Source organism: Caretta caretta, chromosome 9, assembly GCF_965140235.1.
Source record: "Caretta caretta isolate rCarCar2 chromosome 9, rCarCar1.hap1, whole genome shotgun sequence".
Lineage (NCBI taxonomy): Eukaryota > Metazoa > Chordata > Testudines > Cheloniidae > Caretta > Caretta caretta.
In genome coordinates, this window is record NC_134214.1 from 99,493,434 (window position 1) to 99,508,920 (window position 15,487).

Below are 15,487 nucleotides of genomic sequence, written 5' to 3' on the forward strand. Positions count from 1 at the left end.
CTCTCACTTCCCTGGTCCTTCTTGCGTGAACAGAGAGCAACAATACCCAAAGTCCAAAGGTGCAAACAATTCGATGTTTATTGGACTGAACTTCCAGCAAGCTTAAATCCAAGTTCCTTTTTCCTTATTTTCTAATCCCAATTTATTTCCTGTTTGCTCCTAATTTATATAGTAGTAATCTTAGCTATACCTTAACCAATCATTCTAATGAAATTTACCTAACCAATCCTAACATATTGTAACATGATTAGCTAACCAATTATATCCCACCACCTTAATTAGTTTACACCCGGCAAAATTAATTATACAGCAGACAGAAACAATCACAGAACCAGAGACCATGCAAATAAACAATAACAAAGTAGGAACTATAATAACAAAACACTACAGCAGTGAGGATTTTACAACTACATCTATAAAGATATAAGGGTTACATCTTCTAGGCTCTTCCCTTTCTCTGGAGGTGATAGATCGGATCACCTTTCTAACAGCCCCAGATTGCCTTATTTCAATATGACTAGTTTGGAATGTGAGGATGTGACCATATGTTTCCCAGCTTATGGCTGCTCCAACTGCTTAGCCAAAGGCCTTAGCTTAGGAACAGGGCCTCAGACTTTCTTCAGTGAAAGAAGGCCCTTACACAGGAAAACAGTAATTTTAAGTCTTTCTTTTATATCTCTATAACCAGCTAAATGACAGATATACATCTACGTTCTTAAAGTACAGGCCTTTACAGACAGGCCTGAATATCTATATCCTAACAGTCATCGAGTGATATTATTTAACTATCGCCAAAGAGCTGCAAGTGAACATGTGCATGGATGTTCTGTACACAGCTACTTTCTTCTTTGTTACACCGTGCACTCGGATTCACTTGGGTGGAGTTGTACCAGTGTCACTGAGAGCAAAATTCGGTCCATTGTTTATATTCGATGCTGCGCGTGTGTGCATGCGTAGAGAGAAAATAATGAACAAATATTGACAGTGAATTATACAAATAAAAATACATCAGTGGATTCTGGAAAACCATATCAAATGGGCAAGAAATATCTAATCAATCATATTAAAATAATGTAATTCTCGGTTCTGGATATACCACCGTGTCTCCAGCAACACAATCCCTCGTACACTACATGCACGTGAAGTTTACTGCTGCAGTAAGATACAGCAGGGTTGTGAATTGTGGATTATGCATGTCTTCTGATTGCATTGAAAGCACAAGGCCAAGTCACTCATGTCTAACAAACTAAATATAAACATATATACCATAATGCATGCCCATGCTTCAGCTGATTTCTTGCTCCCATGGGCATAAATAAATGTGAGTAGTTTTTGATATCACTCAAACCCAAGACCAATATCTATCCATCGTAATGGTCAGCACACTCAGATGTCCCCATGGCTTTGACCAAGCTGCTTTTCCACCCAGAACTCCTTTTTAATCCATTAGGAGTTGCCAAAGTGGCATCCTCGGGTGTGTCTATGCCAGGGCACAAAAGTTATCCCCTGTGATTGTGGCATGGCACGGCATGTCTATCAGGAGCAAGACCCAGAGAATAGAGCATGACTCCTCTCCCTCGTGTGTTCTCTCTGGCAGTCTGGGCCAGACTGGAGCTTCCTCTCCTGGCTGGGGTTCCACTCTGCTCTGCCCAAGTGTCTCAGGGGGAAGGCAGGCTGGTGCATTGCTGGCGGTGGGAAGCAGCAGGAGGAGTGCTTTCACACAGAAGCAGGAGGGATAGGGGCCCAGACAAAGAGATGCAGGCGCTGAAAAGCACAAAGAGAGCACGGAGGATTGTGAGGAGACAGGGCATGTGGAGAAATGGATGTCCTGTGATGTTACGTCATACATTTTGTTGTCTACAGCCCATGTTCCAAAGTAGAGAAGTGCTTTATAATTCACAGTGTTAGCACTTGAAGTTTTGCAACTGGAGTCACCTCCTAATGATTTTAATCTGAGTGATGCTGTTTTATTACTATCACAGTTCCCATGTTGCCTTTATTTTTGGTTTTGGAATCACAGATTTCCTTTCCCATTAAAAATGGTGGCAATATCAAAACCTTCAACCACAGCTCTCTGGTGGACTTCCCATTGAATATCGGGGATATTTTTTTAATGCTAGTTGATTGTAAACAAAGGAGGAAAACCATTAAATGTGCATCATAAATATTCCATGCCAAAAAATTTTAGTGTCGTATTAAGGAAGAGAAATCAGGAATGCCTAATGCTGAAAGCTCATCCCAAACTTTGCCCCCTTGTTCATTAATAATTGCCAAATAATAAAATGTTACTCAAACTGGAATTTCTTATACAGCCTTAAATGTAGTGCAGAGTATTTGTAGGTTTGGCTTGTTTTTTAAGTCGCCCATGAGGTCTCTGCAACAAGCCAGGTTTGAATGCAATCTGTTCATAAATTTTTAAGTATTGGGGACAAAGTTATTACTGATGTAAGCAGGAGCAATTCTCAAGTCTTCAATGAAGCTTTCCCCACTTTACAACAACAGTGAATTTGCAATATGCTAGTTGAAATCCCATTTATAAATGAATCCAAAATGGGATTTCATATTTTGTAACTACCTGGAGTCCCACGATAGGGCGTGACATGGTATTGCAAAGCCGGTTACTTCAGAAGCCACAAAGTCTGCCCTGTGTATTTCTATTGACACCATTGCTGTGTGTGCAAACGTATGAGGGGGTTATTGAAAATCATTCAGATGCTTCTGGCTCAGAGTCGTTAAAATAAATACGAAATGACAATGCAGTGTGCTCAGAACAAATGAAAGGAAATGCAATTTGTCTCCAATCTGTAGAATCTATTGCTGGGTACTGCTGATAGAGACAAAGCCTGTGGTTGGATTGTAATAAGACCTGGCATATCATGAGCATTTATCATCTGTGGAGCAATGCAAAAGGAGTCAAGAGCAGGGTCTTTTAAATAAAAACAAAACAAATCCCCTGAACTCCGAACTCTCCCCCTGCAGTGATGCATGTTTCTGCAGTGAATCGGAGTAAGGTGCCCTGGCATGTTAGCAATACACACGCCCCTGATCAATGCATGCAGTTCCCCTTGTCTTTGCATAAAAGCTGCAGTACATGCTCTATGCCGTGCATTGACTCCTCTGGACTTTGCTAGGCAACATATCGTGCAGGGGGTTTCAAACTCTTTCATAGCATGGGGTCACGTCTCAATAAAGAGGTGGATACATGGGCCACCTCGCTGTCATTCACGATCACGCCATCCACTTCCCCTTCCTGTTCACAGTAGCATAATGTTGTGTGGCAGCAATTGCTTACTATTAGGAAAGCAATTGAAGTGCCCGTAGCGGCCCCTAATAGGATGTAATAACTGGAAACGAGGCCAGCGAGCACTGTGTGACCTGTCGGCTCTCTGCACACTGAAGAAGTCCACCATGGGCCACAATTAGGTGAGCATCGGTACAGCGGGGCTGGGATCTGATAAGCTATAACGCTCAGTAAGAAATGTTCCTCCAGGCACAACACTGGACAACTGGCTAGAGGTTTGGAGATTTTTATCGCCTTCCTCTGAAGTAGCAGGTACAAGCCCCACTGGAGACAGCATCCTGCACTAGATGGACCAATCACCAAGGTGGGAAGGTGACGCCTCTCTATCCGTCACACACACTTCTCCAGAATTCCTGGCACGATGCCTCTCTTGTCGAAGGCTGGGAGATTGAATTTTAATTTTTATGGAACAGAATCAACAACTTAATGGAGAGAAATAAAAATTTATGTCCTTAATTATCACCTAGGTTGGGTTTGAGCTCTGCTGAATTCTGTGGCATGCATGAGATGAGCCTGTCTATGTCCGTGCCGTAGCTTTGCTCCAGGCTGTATACGGCGGCAGCAGGATGATGCAATTCAGCTCCTAGATGCAGGTCTATTCACGTAGGTGGTACCCAACGTAATGGGAACCAGTCCCTGTGTCAACTAACCTGTCGGAAGGGCAGCACCTACAGAGAGGGGGAAATGAGGCAGATAGATTTGGGGTTTAACCCAAGCAGGTGGCAAGATTTACTCTCTAGCAGACTGGATTCTGGTTTCCTGAATCTAGCAGACCTGGAATACAGAAGCTTCAGTTTACGCTTTTTTCAGTATTTGCTGTAATTCACTTTGACTTTGTGATTAGCCCCTGCAGTACTTTGCATTATGGGATGAAATTTCCATGGTTCTGAATTGCCAGGAAGGCAAATCCATCTACTCTGCACTGTCATGCAAAGGATCCCTACATGCACAGCTGAAGGAAACAGGAGACCCACTGAGAGTGAGTGAGTCCTGGTTTGATCAAAGAGCTCTGGACAACAGGACAGTACACCCAGTTATTCAACAGCAAGTTTGGCTTAGGACCTTATCCCAAATCACACTGACACTGACTACCTGAAGCTACCTCATGGATTTTGTATTCCCATCTAAAATATTAGTGCCGGCTCTGTTAAGTTGTTAGCTCCTTGGGGTAGGGATCATGTGTTTGTACAGCACCTTGCACAGTGTTTCTCTGCTGCATGACTAGGTGTGATGAGTCATCCCTGAGACTAACTGTTCTAAGTGCTCTGAGCCTGATGAGTTATTTGCGATAATTACCTGGGAGTCCTAAGGGCCCAGTCAGTCCAGAGCCAAGGGTCTAAGCAGGTGGCCGCAAGGCAGGGCTGTAGGTTCCTAATGAAAGCAGCCACTCCAGTCTGCTCAATGTTGCTACCTTGTTGGGCATGCTCCCGGCTACTTGGTAGTTCTGACAGACGGCTCCTGCTCCAACCTGTGCCCGCTCCTGATCGAGCCATGGCCAGTGGCCCAGCTGTGCTGACATTAGAGCTCCTAGGTGCTACGGAAATGCAAATAATACATCACAATAATAATTCACGCTTTTTTGCCCTTCAGGATTAGTCATGCTGACTGATGTGTCTGCTGAAGTCTAACCCACCCTGCCATCTATTGTTATGAAATTGCCTGGAAAGGACTGGAGGAATAACTGGTGGGAGAAGGAAACGCCACACAAAATCTCCATGTTTACAGTCCCAGTACCCTGCCGTCATGAAGGTCCCAGCCTATATGCTTTCATCCCATAGTATCACAATTGCTATATATTATGGCAAATATCGAGTTGTCGATGGCAACCACCATATAAAATATTTTCAGTTTGGCTTTCAAAATAAAGGCAGTGACTAGCTATGCATTAGAACCGGCCTTTTGAATGTGTTTCATATTATTGGAATGACCTCCTGATACAGCTTTGCTGGAACGATGAAGGCCGCATGTTATCCTCCTAGGTAGAAGACCTATGATCTGAGAGAACCTGGGAAGCCTGGCTGAAGGCCAGAACTCTCCTGCCGACATAACGCTGTCCACACCAGCGCTTAGATCGGCATAAGTTACGTTGCTCGGGAGGGTGGCTAATTCACACCCTTGAGTGAGGTGACTTATATTGACTTGCGCTACAGTGTAGCTATAGAGCTAGTCTGTCCTTTTAACTCTGTCCTCTGTCTCTGGGTGTTCAGTAGCTGCCCAGTCTGGGAATGTGTTTTACCCTCCCGCTATGGATGTTCCTTGGCCTGCACTATCATTTACCGATTTTATCACCGTGGGCCTGTCTGTGGCTTCAGAATCTTTGTGTGCATCCCACCCTTCTGCTGGAGGAATTTCACCAACAGGCGGTTGAAGGAGTTCTCCTAATTGTTCCTGCTGGCAGTCGTGACATGGCGAGGAGATTTGCCCTTTGGTTATGTAGACTATCATTGTTTTCCTTTGAAGGCCACAAAATACAGTAAGCGCTGCAGCTTTCTGTTGTGTGAATCTGCTCCTGACAGGCCACCATAGTGGCATATTGATCTTTTCTGGCATTTACACGGAAAGCGGCTCAAGGTAACATTGACCTTGGAAGAAAGATACACTCTGAATGGAGAATGTATGTATTGGGCAGAAACAGGCAGGCCTTCAATACACTGTATAGCAGAGATGTCTTCTTTTTCATTTACTTTTTCTCCAGCAAACATTTACTGTGGTTTGCAGGGCAAAAAAATTTCCATCCTCTCCTATGTTTCACTTCCCCTCCCTCAATCCATGGCTATTGATGGAGTTCAGGATCACTGTATTCCCTACTTTTGTTTTGTTTTTAAAAGAGCCCAGTCAATATTTCAAGGCTACTGAGCAACTGAAAATGAAAAATCACCGTTTTATTCACCATGACTTTGAGCACCGAAATAGATCATAGAATATCAGAGTTGGAAGGGACCTCAGGAGGTCATCTAGTCCAACCCCCTGCTCAAAGCAGGATCAATCCCCAATTTTTGCCCCAGATCCCTAAATGGCCCCCTCAAGGATTGAACTCACAACCCTGGGTTTAGCAGGCCAATGCTCAAACCACTGAGCTATTCCTCCCCCCTAATGTTCTTCATCTTGGCGTGTAACACTCTAGAAGTTCTCTCTTGCTTTTGTTGCCCGCCTGGTATCGTGCTAAGGCCCTGACCGTGAGCAACAGAAGCGGCGGACTCAGACTATCAATTGAACCAGCTCTGTTAAAATCACTCTTCCACCCCTCTCAGTGAAACCAGCTGGTTTCCATGTGCTTACTTCAGAAGGAGACTGATTCCTTAATGTGTAAAGAATCTGCACGAAAGGTGGAATTCTGTACTACAGAATTTGTCCTTTGCTCACGTTTGAAATGTAGGCTTCAATGCTGAACGAAGCAAACCCTTATCCATCCACATACTAGTCCCCAGCTACGAAGTTTTGATGGATTTCACACAGCAAATGTGACATAAATATCCTTCAGTTCTTTGTTTGAGAATAGGGCTCGAAATCTAGACTCTCTTTCTCTCGCTCTATGGAAAAAACAATGGAGGAGAGAATCCAGCTACCACAGAAATAAGGCTAAAAAAAAAGGCAAATAAGAAACCCCATGTATATTGCTATTTCAGTGGTGCCTAGAATTTTGCCTGTCCAGGGAAAATAAAAGGTGTAATCAGATGTGATACATTCAAATTTTTCTTTTTTAAAAAAAATTGAATAGTGTGAGAAAAGCAAGTTTGAGAGAGTCAACGCAAAGGGCAAATGTTCTTGCTGACTTGGCAGAGTTTAAGCTGCATATTTATACTAGGTCATTTGGTGGATTAGAAGAACAAAAGTAAAAGTGTGTTACGGTGCTAATTTATTAAGAGCAAGCCAGTAGGCCGTACTCTTCTTAAGTCTGCCTGTCTCTCTGACCCAGTTAGTTTCCTTTCTTTTAAAGGACATTTTCTCCAAATGACAGTGTTCAACTAATGCAGAATTCCTGTGTCCAAAGGACAGTCTGTGATCCAGTCCATTGACTCCTGATTTCATTTAAACTGCAATTCATTATTTTCTTCCTGTGCTCATTCAAGAACCCATTGTTCATTACTCTCCCATCACTGTATGATTGGAACAATTTGTATCTGTCGCTCGTACATTGGCCAGATAATGAAATAATCATTTGTGCATCTACACCGTATTTTACATTTATTTTGCACAGCGTAATTCACTTCATAGGGTCATTTTCTCATTCTGGAACAAATTGTGATCTTGTTTAAGCATTTAGTACTTGGTAACAGTTTGCAGCTGCCAATGTCAGGACACGTCTGAATACTGCCATTCACAGACAGACAAGACGGCATGGGAATCATTGCTGTTCCTTCAGTAAACAAAAGCAGAAAAGATTCTGTAGACCACGGGTCTGATCCAAAGTCCATTGAAAGCAGTGAAAAAACTCCCATTGATTTTAATGGGCTTTGGATCAGGCCTTCAAAGAGAGGAGCAATGAGAAGGGTTAAGACTATCTCGTAAAAATGAAAGCAGAAGATAAGGCACAGAGTCTGAAGACTACAGCCAGATGAGCTTCTGTTCTCAAGTAGACCAGCAAGGTTATGACTTCTAGAGAACTCAAGGGTCTAGGAGAATAAACTAGTTATTATGACATCAGATAGATAGAAAGGTGATTGGTTAATTCATCTTTCTTCTGCAAATCTATTTCTGCTCAATTAATTAAAATGACACATACGTTCTGCTCTCTAAATATCACACACATTATTATGGAAAGGTTGAATTAGTCATTATGTTGGAAAAGGTCAGGGCTTGAATTTAATGCCGAAAGGAGATAGTGCCTTCCGTTGATACTTCATAACTGCCATCCACTCCCAGTTCCAGGCATTAACTGGATCTTAGCTCAAAGAATTTGCTTGCATACTTTACAAAGGACATGTCACAGAAATTGACGGGAGGGGTCTAGGGTGCTACTTTGAGGTTCAGAGTGCCCCAACTCTACAGTACCTTTTCCAGTGAAAATGGGATGAAAGAAAATGATAGTCATTGGAACAACTGCATTATACTGACAGGGTTTTTTGGGTCTAACTATTGAATGACACTTGCTGCATTATTCATAATTGTTCTGTCTATTTCCTGTGTCATGGTAGCACCTGGAGGCTCCTGAAGAGATCAAGACTCCATGGTGCTAGGCATACAAACATCCAGTGAACTAATCCCTGCTCTGAAGAGCTAACAAGCTAAATAGACAAGGCAGATAATGGATGGGCAGGAAAACAGAGGCAAAGGGATGGGAGGTGACTTGACCAAGGCCTAGATTCCCCAATCTGTTGACTCCCCGTCCATCACCCTATTGACTGCACCACAGAGGGTTAATCAGAGCAGTGCAGTGCTCACGTGCGGGTATATCCACCACAAAAACGTAGAGGAGCTTGTCAATGTCAGGGTTTATGAACACCATAGAAGCCCTTTGTCAACCATTTAAGTTCAACAGCACAGTTCAAGACTGGAGCTTTTAGTTTGATACTTTTCACCATATGATGAGCGTCAGCGTTAGTGAGCCTTAAAAGGGTTGGATCCCAACTACACGAGCCCTTGTCAGCTACAAATCTTGCAAGCCCAGGCTTCCATGTGAGTGTTCGTGGTTTGACTGGAAGTACCTAGAAACGGCTTCAGTGGTGATATTTTGGCATGTCCTGTCTCAGCTGGAGCTTGGAGGTGTGGAGATGCTTGCAAAAGGAAAGATAATCCTCCAGAGAAGTGAAGTAATTGTACTCTTATGAGTCCCGGTACAGGTCTGACTTGGGTGAAGTTTCAAGGGGTATGCCCGTGCCAATTTGTGGCCACCAAAGTACATGGGTTTTGATGGAGAGGTAAGGTCAGGGAGTTGTGAGGACCCATTTCTCTAAATGGGAAAAGGATATTTTCCTCTTAATCATTCTGTTTGCTAATCTAAAGGGCATTGGTTATGCCACATTTCCGAGGCTGGGGAAGGTTATGCGACAGAGCAATCAGCCCTGAAGCCGATTTTCTTGGACCAACGGGCTAGACATTCCCCACACAACTCCAAGCTCACCTAGATGTTCCTGCTCAGTCGATGAGCATGGAAGGAGCTGGTAACGTTGACCTTTAAATTGCCACTTTCTAGCGTCCGAGTCAACCAGGCGTTCAGATGGATGGGGCAGTTCACAGCGCTCCAATGGACAAATGCTGCCCCCCTGCCCTGCCCCCCCCCCATTCACAGCCCAAGAGCACTGGCTTTGCACACAGGATCACAGGTTATAGGTAGCTGGGACCTCATTGCCTCTTACCTGCAGGCTTAAGCCCTGAGCAGCGGTGTTCAGGACTGTCCAGGCCCAGGAGGGTGGTGTAGTGGGGCAGTATTTGGCCCTTAGTTATTATCTCTGTCTTTCGGCAGACTCCGCACTGCACTGGTTCACCTCTGGGATGGTATCCTGGCTCTAATTCAACCACAAGTTACTGGGCTCCATAGTGCCACTTACACAGTGGAGACGAATAACGCTGCCCACTGCAGGAATCACTGGGTGAGATTCTCTGGCCTGTGCTATGCAAGAGCTCAGACTAGACGACCATAATGGTCACTTCTGGACTTAAATATCTGTGACCCAGAAGGGTGAGAACTTTCTTTTTTTAAATGAAAAGGAATGCAGAAGCTGATGCCACAAGAGAGATGTGCCAGCTGGCCCGGCCACGAACTTGGTCCCCTCTCATCCCAGATTAGCGCTAAATGCACCATCGCAGCACAGAGCTCAAGGACTCCATGAGCTGACTGATCATCCTGCTTGCCCCGTCGTGTGACCGCTCCGAAAAAGGCCTGCTGTCAGGACGATGCTGGTGGGCTGCCTGTTCTGTAGATAAATAGACTTCAGTCTCCTGGGTTGTTGATCTAGCACATTCAAAGTGAGTTGTATCCGCACACCATTCCCTTGCCCCCAAATCATGAAGTGATTAAAAATACCAGAATGGTTCATGCCGGCCTTGTAAAAAGGCAGACAAATGCTCCAGACTGGTGTTGAGTGATGGGAGTTTGACCATTCAGCCACACTGTTTAATTGGAACAATGAGAGAGAGAGAGAGCATCCACATACTGCTGGGAGGTTCGCTACAATCTACAGCGGGGTGTCTGAAATCACACTGGTAAATTTGATGTATTATGTGAGATGTTTTACATTGATCGTAATGGCCTAGAAAGAATTTTTTGGTGACTATGTTCATTCTTCTTAGTTACGCTCCATTCAGTGGTGTTTGGTTAGCATGTGTGTGTGTTGACTATATCAAGCATATTAATAAAACGAGAAATAAAAAAAAATCTACAAGACAGTAGATAACAGCAGATATATATATATATATATAGAGAGAGAGAGAGAGAGAGAGAGCAAAATATCAGCAGGAACAAACTGTGGCTGGAAACATGAACATTTCAGATGGCAGATCTGCTATTCATATGTATGGCCAACTGTCAGAGTGCTGGCATCCCGCACTCCCCCCCACCAGAAGAATTGCTCTTTGCGAAACAGTAATGAGCGGGTTATGGGTGACTCGAGAAAAAGTATGGAACTCTGAGAAATTGTAGTGCATCATATTAGCGTCTCTCTGAAGTTAGCGATTTCCCATCATGCTGTATTACTCATCACCGTCACTAATATACCATGAAATTCACTTGTGTAAGGCAGTGAGCAACTCAGCCTCCTGTTTCAAAGGTTTGTTACCCATAATCCTGTGAGAGTCGTTAACGATGTCACTGAATAGAGGAAAACTCATTCACTTCTTACAGCGTTTCCGCCTCTGGCAAATAACTGACACGTTGCACATGGGCACAATGCTTAATTCTCCAGGGATTCCTGATTACCACATTGTGAACTGCATGCCTCTTTAATGGGCAATCCAGTCACCCCACAGCTCCACCAGCTCCATCTGTTGTGTTGTGTGGCACCTATCCCCCATGCTAGCATTCCCCGCCCATGGTTGAACAGCTGGATGCTCTGGCAAAGTAACTGTATTCTAGTCTTTGTTATTTACTCTTTAAAATGTTGCTAGAACAATATTTTTAAGACAAGGTTGCCCAAAAAAACCCCACAAAAAACCATACGAATATACCCACAAATTGAATTACATTAACAAGTTTTGGGGTAACATTTTCAAAATCATCAAAGTTCTGTTTGTAATAGTGACTTAGGCCCCAAATCCTCAAAGTTAGTTAGGCACCTAACTGCCATGGAAATGGCACCTCAATACCTTTGATGTAGGCCACAGGCTCCTAAGTCTCATTGAAAGCCAGTGGGACATAGGCTCCTAAGTCACTTTTGTGAATAGGACTGAGATGTTTCTGCAAATGTTATCCCTAGTTTATCTTTTTTAAGAAAATTTCTCAAAAGAGAGTAAACAGATGATGGCACAAGAAGAGGCTGATTCAAAAAGCAAGTGTCCATTTTCTAAAGTTCTAGAGAGAGAATGCTTTTGGGGCATACAATCCTGTTGTCTCAGTGGGATTTGCAGAACCCCCAAAGTGACTTAAGACACATTTATGATGGGACTTGTGTGCCTAGCTCACATTGGGATGATTGAAAATCATTCGGGGCAGCCCGTGGGAGTATTCGGCACAAGACTGTGTGAACCCAGAGTGACATCACTGAGTGTTACTTCGTGTTTCCCACTGCTACTGATTGCTTTTCCAAACACGCTTTGATGTGCTCTCAGCTCTTCCTGTCATATCTGTATTCTGCACCATAAACCCCATAGGTGCCGGCCCAGAAGCATGAATCTCCACTAAGGTTTGCATGTTTTCTCTGTCAAAACATTCGCTAAGCAATATGTAATCCTGATTTCTTCCCTGACAGAACTGGGCAAATAATCCACGTTCCTAAACCGTGGTTCCTTACCAGTATCCATTCCAAACGGCTAGAATGGGCTGCTTGCTCCATAGCACAGCCTTAGCCCCCAGCACGAGGAGCATTTTTGGGTAATGAATACCATGCTCCTCTGCCAAAGGCCTGCTCTCCATAAATGTGCAGCAATATTGGCTCTGCCCTTTAAACTGATGCTTTCTCCACAGCAGGATTCCTTAGCATACATGATTTATATATCCATGAAATACTGCCCATATGGCCTCCCCAGTTGGATCTGAAGAGCAGGCCAGGGATTTTGATGTTGTATCTGTGCCTAGTTCATCTTTTAATTGTCAAGCAGCCTTAATTCACGTGTAAATAGCTTGTTGTGCATCGTTGTAGAAACACAATGTAGCACTAGGAGAGGTCCAGTTTCGAGGCTTGGGTAGTGCTGTCTCTCAAAAAAAATCACATCTCTCTTTCTGGGCAAGAATCTGTGCTCCACTGGCTAACTTGCCATGTACACAACATGGGCCGTTGACCTGTGTGTAATTTAATGATTGCATTTGCTATCCCATCCTTTAGCGCAGTGTGGCGTGAAATGCTACTTTTGCCTAAAACTCAGCAAACTATTTTTAACTAAAGGAAAGAGAGAGACCAATACTGTTGTATAAAACTGTTGCCACAGGATCACCTACGGACAAACACCTTCATGACAAGACCAGAGATTAGAGAGAAACCTGCTCTGAAAGCCTTTGACGACAGATTGTCAGACCAGTGACAATATATATATATAATAATATATATATATATAGTTATATATATATTATATATAATAATAATATATATAGTTGAGCTTTCACTGCTGTCGCTCATCGCCCCAGTGAATATAAGGAATGTGACTTGCCTTTTGTTGGTTTACTTGAGAACTGAGCAGTTAAGTAGCAAAGATCACAGGAATGGTGATGGTGGTGTATAATAATATCAGACCTGTCTCTGCATCGGTAGCTTCTGGAGAACTTCATTTTTGGCCCTGTTCTGTCTTAATTACACTATAATGGTTTCCTTCAAGTTCACACCTGTGTAAATGTTTAAATGTACTGGCTGGAAGTGCCACTATCTTAGTGATTCTAGACAATGACATTAATAAGCTGCCTATTTATTCAGTTCCTCTTTTAAATTAAGTCTTAACCGTGACTTTTCAAACTCCAAAGTTTTTTTTGTCTTTAATATGAGCCATTTTCGTCCTTCTTTCATCAAGTCCGAGAGCAGGTCAAGACCTCTCTGGCTTCTGGCGCATTTTGCTCAAGAAGGCTCTCTACCAGGTTGACACTGCAAAGTACTTTGAAGCATTTATTAAGACAAACATTTAGAAAGCAGGTGAAGTGCCAGACAGGAAACGTAGCCGTGATGCTGACTGGGCTAGGATATATGAGATTGTCTGGAACAGTAAGACGGAGCTTTAGCTCATTAATTCTGCCTCACCTGGCCTATAATGTACCGATGCTGTCAGCTCCATGTTCCCAGCTTCTAGACATGACAAGGCTGGAGTCATTAAAGCTGAAGGGAACCAGACTCATTGTGTGGCGATCGCAATAGTGTGTCAGCTGAAAGACACTCCTATGGCTCCCATGATGTCAGTTCAAGTACCTTCACCACCATTCCCAATTTATTTCACCAAGTATCTGCAGCCACCACATTTGCTAACGTCAAAATAGTGATGTATCTATTCTTGTCCCTGAAAGAATTGTGGGGGTATGAGGGGGGAGGGGAGAAATCCGCTCCAGAGCAATCCCTCTAACAATCTTGTTGTCCTGATATATCACAAACTCAATCTGGTTTGCACACACCACTTACTAAAATTATATTTCACTGAATACATGGTTATTAAACAATGAGTTTGTGATGGTTCTGGATGCAGTGTTTTATCTGGTTCTCTGTACCGAGTGCCAGATCAATATTTTTGTCCATATAAATACCAGACAGCTATTCTCAAACTACAAATAAGAAAAGATCCAATCTGTCACCAATTCAAAACCTGATTGCTAAAGACATTCCAAGCCAGGATTGATAAGCACCAATGACACTATCAACAACTTACAGTCAATCCATTTTTCTGTACCAGCATGCTATATGATCGAGAGAGAGCTGCCGTTGAGAAGTGTCATACATTAGCAGGCTATAATTTTGCTACTAATGCAGTACGCTTCTGGGCTTTGGATGGGATACTCACCGGGTGTTGCTTAAATTGCAACCATCACTCAAAAGTCCAACCCAACCCCAAACTTTCTTTCATTTAAAAATTCTCCTAAACATGTGTCCCTCCACTGCAGTTTCTAAATGGGGCTGTGTGAGGAAACAGAAATAACAAAATATAAGGCGAGAAGCTATTTGTATTTCTGATCTAAATACTGGGTGGCACTACAGATCTAGGGAAACCCAGGGAGGATTCAGACAAACCTCCAAACATTTAGAGACCTATCCAGAGCAAGCAGGTGAGGGTTTTGAGGTCAGGCCATCATAAGCTGAAATACCAACAGAGCCTAATTATAAGTAACGTTGTTATTCCTCACATTCAGACACATGAGTGTTCCAGCAGCATCCCAGCACAATACTGCCCAAGGGTCAGAGGCTGGAAGTGAGATTGGCTGCTCATGCAATGGGACCAACGGGAACTGGAAAGTTACTGTAGAGGCAAAGTCGCTGGACATCCTGGAGCCCCTTCTCAGGGCACAGGAGTGACCTTGAGAACACAAAAAAGGGTCCCTCCTGTATCCTGCCATGCTTCCAGTGAGGGATGCCTGGAGCAGGGATGGGGGAGGGCTCTTGGTTTTATGCTGCTCTCTAGTGACCCCTTCTTTCCAAAGCAAGGAATAGTATTGAAGTTGATAGACCAGTGAGATCAACACCCCTTGTTTTATTGCAACTTGCAGTCTTCAAGGGCTAGAAAATGTGGGATAGGTAAATGTGGTGACCCATGAAACTTCTGAGAACCCACATAATGTTTAACAAGGAAGATTGGGTGGACAAAGAGAACCTGAAACCAAGGGCCAAACTCCGGTGTAGTTTAGGGAAGAGCAACCTCCCATGGACGCCAGGGCTGAGTTTGGGCCCATTAGTCGAAAACCCCTCGCGATGAGTATTTGTTTTCAAATACAGTATGCAGTTTTAGTTACGTTTCGAAAACGTAAAGTCTGCAGCATGTATCATGTTAGGGCTTTGGACCCTCTAGAATCACAGAGTGGTATTTCTTCTTTATAGCATTGCAGTTCACGTTTAGGAGGCTGTCTCAGGGAGACTTGCAGTCTCAGAGCCTTCCAGGACGGCACGTGGCTTGGTTTGGTTTAAATTTCAA